This window comes from Mauremys mutica, chromosome 10 (assembly GCF_020497125.1).
Source record: "Mauremys mutica isolate MM-2020 ecotype Southern chromosome 10, ASM2049712v1, whole genome shotgun sequence".
In the NCBI taxonomy this organism is placed as follows: domain Eukaryota; kingdom Metazoa; phylum Chordata; order Testudines; family Geoemydidae; genus Mauremys; species Mauremys mutica.
In genome coordinates, this window is record NC_059081.1 from 67497026 (window position 1) to 67506392 (window position 9367).

A 9367-nucleotide genomic window follows, 5' to 3' on the forward strand; every position below is an offset into this window, starting at 1 on the left:
GAGAGGAGCTGATAGCAGGGTGGCTGGCGGAGAGGAACGGAGAGCACATTGGCTGGCGGAGAGGGGCGGATAGCAGATTGGCTGGCGGAGAGGGGCGGATAGTAGGGTAGCTGGCAAAGAGGAGCGGATAGCAGACTGGCTGACACAGGAGCGGATAGCAGGGTGTCAGACGGAGAGGAGCGGATAGCAGATTGGTTGACACAGGAGAGGATTGCAGAGTGGCTGGCGGAGAGGAGCGGATAGCATATTGGGTGGCCGAGAGGTGCGGATACCAGGGTGGCTGGCGGAGAGGAGCGGATAGGAGGGTGGCTGGCGGAGAGGAGCGGATAGCAGGGTGGCTGGCGGAGAGGAGCGGATAGCAGGGTGGCTGGCGGAGAGGAGCGGATAGCAGGGTGGCTGGCGGAGAGGAGCGGATAGCTGGGTGGCTGGCGGAGAGGAGCGGATAGCAGGGTGGCTGGCGGAGAGGAGCGGATAGCAGGGTGGCTGGCGGAGAGGAGCGGATAGCAGATTGGCTGGCGGAGAGGAGCGGATAGCAGGGTGGCTGGAGGAGTGGAGCGGATAGCAGGGTGGCTGGAGGAGTGGAGCGGATAGCAGGGTGGCTGGAGGAGTGCAGCGGATAGCAGGGTGGCTGGTCGGACAGGAGTGCATAGCAGGGTGTCTGGCGGAGAGGAGCGGATAGCAGGGTGGCTGGCGGAGAGGAGCGGATAGCAGGGTGGCTGGCGGAGAGGAGCGGATAGCAGATTGGCTGACACAGGAGCGGATAGCAGGATGGCTGACGGAGAGGAGTGGATATCAGGGTGGGTGGCGGAGAGGAGCAGATAGCAGATTGGCTGGCGGAGAGGAGCAGATAGCAGATTGGCTGGCGGAGAGGAGCGGATAGCAGATTGGCTGGCGGAGAGGGGCGGATAGCAGATTGGCTGGCGGAGAGGGGCGGATAGCAGATTGGCTGGCGGAGAGGGGCGGATAGCAGATTGGCTGGCGGAGAGGGGCGGATAGCAGATTGGTTGGCGGAGAGGGGCGGATAGCAGATTGGCTGGTGGAGAGGGGCGGATAGCAGACTGGTTGGTGGAGAGGAGCGGATAGCAGATTGGCTGGCGGAGAGGGGCGGATAGCAGATTGGCTGGCGGAGAGGGGCGGATAGCAGATTGGCTGGCGGAGAGGGGCGGATAGCAGATTGGTTGGTGGAGAGGGGCGGATAGCAGATTGGTTGGCGGAGAGGGGCGGATAGCAGATTGGTTGGTGGAGAGGGGCGGATAGCAGCGTGTCTGGCGGAGAGGAGCAGATAGCAGGGTGGCTGACGGAGAGGAGCGGATAGCAGGGTGGCTGACGGAGAGGAGCGTATAGCAGGGTGGCTGACAGAGGAGCGTATAGCTGGGTGTCTGGCGGAGAGGAGCGGATAGCAGGGTGTCTGGCGGAGAGGAGCGGATAGCAGGGTGTCTGGCGGAGAGGAGCGGATAGCAGGGTGTCTGGCGGAGAGGGGCGGATAGCAGATTGGCTGGCGGAGAGGGGCGGATAGCAGATTGGTTGGCGGAGAGGGGCGGATAGCAGATTGGTTGGCGGAGAGGGGCGGATAGCAGATTGGTTGGCGGAGAGGGGCGGATAGCAGATTGGTTGGCGGAGAGGAGCGGATAGCAGACTGGCTGGGGGAGAGGGGCGGATAGCAGATTGGCTGGCAAAGAGGGGCGGATAGTAGGGTGGCTGGCAAAGAGGGGCGGATAGCAGATTGGCTGACGGAGAGGAGCGGATAGCAGGGTTGCTGGAGGAGTGGAGCGGATAGCAGGGTGGTTGGTCGGAGAGGAGCGGATAGCAGGGTGTCTGGCGGAGAGGAGCGGATAGCAGGGTGTCTGGCGGAGAGGAGCGGATAGCAGGGTGTCTGGCGGAGAGGAGCGGATAGCAGGGTGTCTGGCGGAGAGGAGCGGATAGCAGGGTGGCTGGCGGAGAGGAGCGGATAGTAGGATGGCTGACGGAGAGGAGCGGATAGCAGATTGGCTGTCGGAGAGGAGCGGATAGCAGATTGGCTGGCAAAGAGGGGCGGATAACAGGGTGGCTGACAGAGGAGCGGATAGCAGTTTGGCTGACGGAGAGGAGCGAATATCAGATTGGCTGACACAGGAGCGGATAGCAGGGTGATTAGCGAACAGGAGCGGATAGCATGGTGGCTGGCGGAGAGGGGCGGATAGCAGATTGGCTGGAGGAGAGGGGCGGATAGCAGATTGGCTGGCGGAGAGGGGCGGATAGTAGGGTGGCTGGCAAAGAGGAGCGGATAGCAGATTGGCTGACACAGGAGCGGATAGCAGGGTGTCAGACGGAGAGGAGCGGATAGCAGATTGGTTGACACAGGAGAGGATTGCAGAGTGGCTGGCGGAGAGGAGCGGATAGCAGGGTGGCTGGCGGAGAGAGGCGGATAGCAGGGTGGCTGGCGGAGAGGGGCGGATAGCAGGGTGGCTGGCGGAGAGGGGCGGATAGCAGGGTGGCTGGCGGAGAGGGGCGGATAGCAGGGTGGCTGGCGGAGAGGGGCGGATAGCAGGGTGGCTGACATAGGAGCGGATAGCAGATTGGCTGTCGGAGAGGAGCGGATAGCAGATTGGCTGGCAAAGAGGGGCGAATAACAGGGTGGCTGACAGAGGAGCGGATAGCCGATTGGCTGACGGAGAGGAGCGGATAGCAGATTGGCTGACGGAGAGGAGCGGATAGCAGATTGGCTGACACAGGAGCGGATAGCAGGGTGGTTAGCGGAGAGGAGCGGATAGCATGGTGGCTGGCGGAGAGGAGCGGAGAGCACATTGGCTGGCGGAGAGGGGCGGATAGCAGATTGGCTGGCGGAGAGGGGCGGATAGCAGATTGGCTGGCGGAGAGGGGCGGATAGTAGGGTAGCTGGCAAAGAGGAGCGGATAGCAGACTGGCTGACACAGGAGCGGATAGCAGGGTGTCAGACGGAGAGGAGCGGATAGCAGATTGGTTGACACAGGAGAGGATTGCAGAGTGGCTGGCGGAGAGGAGCGGATAGCATATTGGGTGGCGGAGAGGTGCGGATACCAGGGTGGCTGACGGAAAGGAGCGGATAGCAGATTGGCTGACGGAGAGGAGCGGATAGCTGGGTGGCTGGCGGAGAGGAGCGGATAGCAGGGTGGCTGGCGGAGAGGAGCGGATAGCAGGGTGGCTGGCGGAGAGGAGCGGATAGCAGGGTGGCTGACGGAAAGGAGCGGATAGCTGGGTGGCTGGCGGAGAGGAGCGGATAGCAGGGTGGCTGGCGGAGAGGAGCGGATAGCAGATTGGCTGACACAGGAGCGGATATCAGGGTGGCTGACGGAGAGGAGCGGATAGCAGGGTGGCTGGAGGAGTGGAGCGGATAGCAGGGTGGCTGGAGGAGTGCAGCGGATAGCAGGGTGGCTGGTCGGACAGGAGTGCATAGCAGGGTGGCTGGCGGAGAGGAGCGGATAGCAGGGTGGCTGGCGGAGAGAAGCGGATAGCAGATTGGCTGACACAGGAGCGGATAGCAGGATGGCTGACGGAGAGGAGTGGATATCAGGGTGGGTGGCGGAGAGGAGCAGATAGCAGGGTGGCTGGCGGAGAGGAGCGGATAGCAGATTGGCTGGCGGAGAGGAGCGGATAGCAGATTGGCTGGCGGAGAGGAGCGGATAGCAGATTGGCTGGCGGAGAGGAGTGGATAGCAGATTGGCTGGCGGAGAGGGGCTGATAGCAGATTGGCTGGCGGAGAGGGGCGGATAGCAGATTGGTTGGTGGAGAGGGGCGGATAGCAGATTGGCTGGCGGAGAGGGGCTTATAGTAGGGTTGCTGACAGAGGAGCGGATAGCAGTGTGGCTGACACAGGGGCTTATAGCATGGTGTCTGGCGGAGAGGAGCGGATAGCAGGGTGGCTGACCGAGAGAAGCGGATAGCAGACTGGCTGGGGGAGAGGGGCGGATAGCAGATTGGCTGGCGGAGAGTGGTGGATAGCAGATTGGCTGGCAAAGAGGGGCGGATAGTAGGGTGGCTGGCAAAGAGGGGCGGATAGCAGATTGGCTGACACAGGAGCGGATAGCAGTGTGGCTGACGGAGAGGAGCGGATAGCAGGGTGGCTGGCGGAGAGGAGCGGATAGCAGGGTGGCTGGTCGGAGAGGAGCGGATAGCAGGGTGTCTGGCGGAGAGGAGCGGATAGCAGGGTGTCTGGCGGAGAGGAGCGGATAGCAGGGTGTCTGGCGGAGAGGAGCGGATAGCAGGGTGGCTGGCGGAGAGGAGCGGATAGCAGGGTGGCTGGCGGAGAGGAGCGGATATCAGAGTGTCTGGCGGAGAGGAGCGGATAGCAGGGTGGCTGGCGGAGAGGAGCGGATAGCAGGGTGGCTGGCGGAGAGGAGCGGATAGCAGGGTGGCTGGCGGAGAGGAGCGGATAGCAGGGTGGCTGGCGGAGAGGAGCGGATATCAGAGTGTCTGGCGGAGAGGAGCAGATAGCAGGGTGGCTGACACAGGAGCGGATAGCAGATTGGCTGTCGGAGAGGAGCGGATACCAGATTGGCTGGCAAAGAGGGGCGGATAACAGGGTGGCTGACAGAGGAGCGGATAGCAGTTTGGCTGACGGAGAGGAGCGAATATCAGATTGGCTGACACAGGAGCGGATAGCAGGGTGATTAGCGAACAGGAGCGGATAGCATGGTGGCTGGCGGAGAGGAGCGGAGAGCACATTGGCTGGCGGAGAGGGGCGGATAGCAGATTGGCTGGCGGAGAGGGGCGGATAGTAGGGTGGCTGGCAAAGAGGAGCGGATAGCAGGTTGGCTGACACAGGAGCGGATAGCAGGGTGTCAGACGGAGAGGAGCGGATAGCAGATTGGTTGACACAGGAGAGGATTGCAGAGTGGCTGGCGGAGAGGAGCGGATAGCAGGGTGGCTGGCGGAGAGGGGCGGATAGCAGGGTGGCTGGCGGAGAGGGGCGGATAGCAGGGTGGCTGGCGGAGAGGGGCGGATAGCAGATTGGCTGTCGGAGAGGAGCGGATAGCAGATTGGCTGGCAAAGAGGGGCGAATAACAGGGTGGCTGACAGAGGAGCGGATAGCAGATTGGCTGACGGAGAGGAGCGGATAGCAGATTGGCTGACACAGGAGCGGATAGCAGGGTGGTTAGCGGAGAGGAGCGGATAGCAGATTGGCTGACACAGGAGCGGATAGCAGGGTGGTTAGCGGAGAGGGGCGGATAGGAGGGTGGCTGACATAGGAGCGGATAGCAGGGTGGCTGGCGGAGAGGAGCGGAGAGCACATTGGCTGGCAGAGAGGGGCGGATAGCAGACTGGCTGGCGGAGAGGGGCGGATAGTAGGGTGGCTGGCAAAGAGGAGCGGATAGCAGATTGTCTGATGGAGAGGAGCAGATAGCAGATTGGCTGACACAGGAGAGGATAGCAGGGTGGCAGACGGAGAGGAGCGGATAGCAGGGTGGCTGGCGGAGAGGAGCGGATAGCAGGGTGGCTGGCGGAGAGGAGCGGATAGCAGGGTGGCTGACGGAGAGGAGCGGATAGCAGGGTGGCTGACGGAGAGGAGCGGATAGCAGGGTGGCTGACGGAGAGGAGCGGATAGCAGGGTGGCTGACGGAGAAGAGCGGATAGCAGGGTGGCTGACGGAGAAGAGCGGATAGCAGGGTGGCTGGAGGAGAAGAGCGGATAGCAGGGTGGCTGGAGGAGAGGAGCTGATAGCATATTGGCTGGCGGAGAGGAGCTGATAGCATATTGGCTGGGGGAGAGGAGCTGATAGCATATTGGCTGGGGGAGAGGAGCTGATAGCAGATTGGCTGGCAGAGAGGGGCGGATAGCAGGGTGGCTGACAGAGAAGCGGATAGCAGGGTGTCTGACAGAGGAGCGGATAGCAGGGTGGCTGACAGAGGAGCGGATAGCATGGTGGCTGGCGGAGACGGGCGGATAGCAGGGTGGCTGGCAAAGAGGGGCGGATAGAAGGTGGCTGACACAGGAGCGTATAGCAGATTGGCAGGTAGAGAGGGGCGGATAGCAGATTTCCTGGCGGAGAGGGGCGGATAGTAGGGTGGCTGGCAAAGAGGGGCGGATAGCAGATTGGCTGACACAGGAGAGGACTGCAGGGTGTCTGGCGGAGGGGGCAGATAGCAGATTGGCTGGCGGAGAGGAGCGGATAGCAGATTGGCTGGCAAAGAGGAGCGGATAGCAGGGTGGCTGGAAGAGAGGAGCGGATAGCAGGGTGGTTGGCGGAGAGGAGCGGATAGCAGGGTGGCTGAGTGAGAGGAGCGGATAGCAGGGTGGCTGGCGGATAGGAGCGGATAGCAGGGTGGTTGGCGGAGGGGAGCGGATAGCAGATTGGCTGGCGGAGAGGAGCGGATATCAGGGTGGCTGGCGGAGCGGCTGGCGGAGAGGAACGGATAGCAGGGTGGTTGGCGGAGAGGAGCGGATAGCAGGGTGGCTGGCGGAGAGCAGCGGATAGGAGATTGGCTGGCGGAGAGGAGTGGATAGCAGGGTGGTTGGCGGAGAGGAGCGGATAGCAGGGTGGCTGAGTGAGAGGAGCGGATAGCAGATTGGATGGCTGAGTGAGAGGAGCGGATAGCAGATTGGATGGCGGAGAGGAGCGGATAGCAGATTGGCTGGCAAAGAGGAGCGGATAGCAGATTGGCTGGCAAAGAGGAGCGGATAGCAGGGTGGCTGGAAGAGAGGAGCGGATAGCAGGGTGGTTGGCGGAGAGGAGCGGATAGCAGGGTGGCTGAGTGAGAGGAGCGGATAGCAGATTGGATGGCTGAGTGAGAGGAGCGGATAGCAGATTGGATGGCGGAGAGGAGCGGATAGCAGATTGGCTGGCAAAGAGGAGCGGATAGCAGATTGGCTGGCAAAGAGGAGCGGATAGCAGGGTGGCTGGAAGAGAGGAGCGGATAGCAGGGTGGTTGGCGGAGAGGAGCGGATAGCAGATTGGATGGCTGAGTGAGAGGAGCGGATAGCAGATTGGATGGCTGAGTGAGAGGAGCGGATAGCAGATTGGATGGCGGAGAGGAGCGGATAGCAGATTGGCTGGCAAAGAGGAGCGGATAGCAGGGTGGCTGGAAGAGAGGAGCGGATAGCAGGGTGGCTGGAAGAGAGGAGCGGATAGCAGGGTGGCTGGAAGAGAGGAGCGGATAGCAGGGTGGCTGGAAGAGAGGAGTGGATAGCAGGGTGGTTGGCGGAGAGGAGCGGATAGCAGGGTGGCTGAGTGAGAGGAGCGGATAGCAGATTGGATGGCTGAGTGAGAGGAGCGGATAGCAGATTGGATGGCGGAGAGGAGCGGATAGCAGATTGGCTGGCAAAGAGGAGCGGATAGCAGGGTGGCTGGAAGAGAGGAGCGGATAGCAGGGTGGTTGGCGGAGAGGAGCGGATAGCAGGGTGGCTGAGTGAGAGGAGCGGATAGCAGATTGGATGGCTGAGTGAGAGGAGCGGATAGCAGATTGGATGGCGGAGAGGAGCGGATAGCAGATTGGCTGGCAAAGAGGAGCGGATAGCAGGGTGGCTGGAAGAGAGGAGCGGATAGCAGGGTGGCTGGAAGAGAGGAGCGGATAGCAGGGTGGCTGGAAGAGAGGAGCGGATAGCAGGGTGGCTGGAAGAGAGGAGTGGATAGCAGGGTGGCTGGAAGAGAGGAGCGGATAGCAGGGTGGCTGGAAGAGAGGAGCGGATAACAGATTGGATGGCGGAGAGGAGCGGATAGCAGATTGGCCGGCAAAGAGGAGCGGATAGCAGGGTGGCTGGCGGAGAGCAGCGGATAGCAGATTGGCTGGCGGAGAGGAGCGGATAGCAGGGTGGCTGGCGGAGAGGAGCGGATAGCAGGGTGGCTGGCGGAGAGGGGCGGATAGCAGGGTGGCTGGCGGAGAGGGGCGGATAGCAGGGTGACTGGCGGAGGGGGCGGATAGCAGATTGGCTGGCGGAGAGGAGCGGATAGCAGGGTGGCTGACACAGGAGCGGATAGCAGATTGGCTGGCGGAGAGAAGCAGATAGCAGGGTGGCTGGCGGAGAGGGGCGGATAGCAGATTGGCTGGCGGAGAGGAGCGGATAGCAGGGTGGCTGACACAGGAGCGGATAGCAGATTGGCTGGCGGAGAGGAGCGGATAGCAGAGTGGCTGGCAAAGAGGGGCGAATAGCAGTAGGGTGGCTGACGGAGAAGAGCGGATAACTGGGTGGCTGGAGAAAAGGAGCGGATAGCAGGGTGTCTTTCGGAGAGGAGCGGATAGCAGGGTGGCTGACGGAGAGGAGCGGATAGCAGGGTGGCTGACGGAGAGGAGCGGATAGCAGGGTGGCTGACGGAGAGGAGCGGATAGCAGGGTGGCTGACGGAGAGGAGCGGATAGCAGGGTGGCTGACGGAGAGGAGCGGATAGCAGGGTGGCTGACGGAGAGGAGCGGATAGCAGGGTGGCTGACGGAGACGAGCGGATAGCAGGGTGGCTGACGGAGAAGAGCGGATAGCAGATTGGCTGACGGAGAAGAGCGGATAGCAGATTGGCTGACGGAGAAGAGCGGATAGCAGATTGGCTGACGGAGAGGAGCGGATAGCAGGGTGGCTGGCGGAGAGGAGCGGATAGCAGGGTGGCTGACACAGGAGCGGATAGCAAATTGGCTGACACAAGAGCGGATAGCAAATTGGCTCTCAAATAGGAGAGGATAGCATATTGGCTGACAGAGGAGCGGATAGCAGGGTGGCTGACGGAGAAGAGCAGATAGCAGGGTGGCTGACGGAGAAGAGCCGATAGCAGATTGGCTGACGGAGAAGAGCCGATAGCAGATTGGCTGGCGGAGAGCAGCAGATAGCAGATTGGCTGGCGGAGAGGAGCGGATAGCAGGGTGGCTGGCGGAGAGGAGCGGATAGCAGGGTGGCTGGCGGAGGAGCGGATAGCAAATTGGCTGACACAAGAGCGGATAGCAAATTGGCTCTCAAATAGGAGAGGATAGCATATTGGCTGACAGAGGAGCGGATAGCAGGGTGGCTGGCGGAGAGCAGCAGATAGCAGGGTGGCTGGCGGAGAGCAGCAGATAGCAGGGTGGCTGGCGGAGAGCAGCAGATAGCAGGGTGGCTGGCGGAGAGCAGCAGATAGCAGGGTGGCTGGCGGAGAGCAGCGGATAGCAGGGTGGCTGGCGGAGAGCCGCAGATAGCAGGGTGGCTGGCGGAGAGCAGCAGATAGCAGGGTGGCTGGCGGAGAGCAGCAGATAGCAGGGTGGCTGGCGGAGAGCAGCAGATAGCAGGGTGGCTGGCGGAGAGCAGCAGATAGCAGGGTGGCTGGCGGAGAGGGGCGGATAGCAGGGTGGCTGGCGGAGAGGGGCGGATAGCAGGGTGACTGGCGGAGAGGGGCGGATAGCAGGGTGACTGGCGGAGGGGGCGGATAGCAGATTGGCTGGCGGAGAGGAGCGGATA